This window comes from Lycium barbarum, chromosome 8 (assembly GCF_019175385.1).
Source record: "Lycium barbarum isolate Lr01 chromosome 8, ASM1917538v2, whole genome shotgun sequence".
Classification (NCBI taxonomy): Eukaryota; Viridiplantae; Streptophyta; class Magnoliopsida; order Solanales; family Solanaceae; genus Lycium; species Lycium barbarum.
This window is the reverse complement of record NC_083344.1, coordinates 132,621,914-132,622,920: the sequence shown is the minus strand read 5'-3', so window position 1 is coordinate 132,622,920 and position 1,007 is coordinate 132,621,914. Positions and strand designations below refer to the sequence as shown.

At 39.4% G+C, this 1,007-nt stretch overlaps 1 non-coding gene across 1 annotated transcript; it reads right to left on the bottom strand.

Annotated features, from left to right (window-relative positions):
* Positions 1–525: 525 nt before the first annotated feature.
* On the bottom strand, positions 526–632 carry LOC132608433 (small nucleolar RNA R71). Its single transcript, XR_009570356.1, has one exon. It is a non-coding gene; the product is annotated as a small nucleolar RNA R71 (small nucleolar RNA).
* Positions 633–1,007: the final 375 nt, after the last annotated feature.

Below are 1,007 nucleotides of genomic sequence, written 5' to 3'. Positions count from 1 at the left end.
TCGAAAATCCCCCCTCTTATGCGAATTATTAATCCCATTTTTTACGACATTATTTGAAATCTTCTTTCTTTATATAAAAAATGACGTTTTTAAAATCCTCTTTTGCATAAATTGTCACATTTTTTACAAGTCTTATTTGCACAAGCTTTCTTTTAGAATTTAAATATTACATCCAACATTGATTAATTAACTTAAGTTTAGTCGGATAACCGTGAGTTAACGGATTCTAAAGGATGCCTAACCCCTTCCCTTTAGGATAATATAGAACCCTTACCTAGAATCATACTGCTTGAGCAGACTATTAACAGAGGTTTAGATTTAACTTTATCTTAGTTAATAATTAGGTGTCCTAATTCACCGTAAAAATCAATTAGGTGGCGACTCTTTAAAACAAGCAAGAAAAGAATCTCTAATATGTTGTACTCCGCTCTAACCCAGGTTAAAATGGGGTGTGACACTATTCACACCTGGAACGAGTTGGCCAATATATTTTAAAAAAAATGGTTCCCACCAAGCAAAAAGGCTGAGCTTCGGGACAAGATCTTTGGGTTCAAACAACTTCCGGGGGAACAGTTATATGCAGCATGGGAGCGTTTCAAATATTATCTAGCTCAATCTCCGACTCATGGATTTCCGGATGCAATCCTCACCGAGAAGTTCTACTAGGGGCTAGATACCATGAATCAAATAGCTGTCAATACTGCAGCTGGGGGATGCTTCATGGACAAATCCTTTGTCAACATCACCAGGTTGCTTGATAAGCTTACTACCCACAATCAAGCCTGGCATTCGAGTGATAGCGAAGTTCTATCATATGGCAGTCCCTCTGCTGCCGCGGTGGCCAAAGAAAATCATGAGCGAGATCATGCATTCGCTCAATTGCAAACCACCGTGGATTTATTATCGAAAAGGCTTATGGAGAAAGAAGCCAAAGGGGTGAATGTTGTCGACGAGATGCCACCTCATGCGCCCGGAATGTACCAAGTCTCTGACGAAACTTACATAGA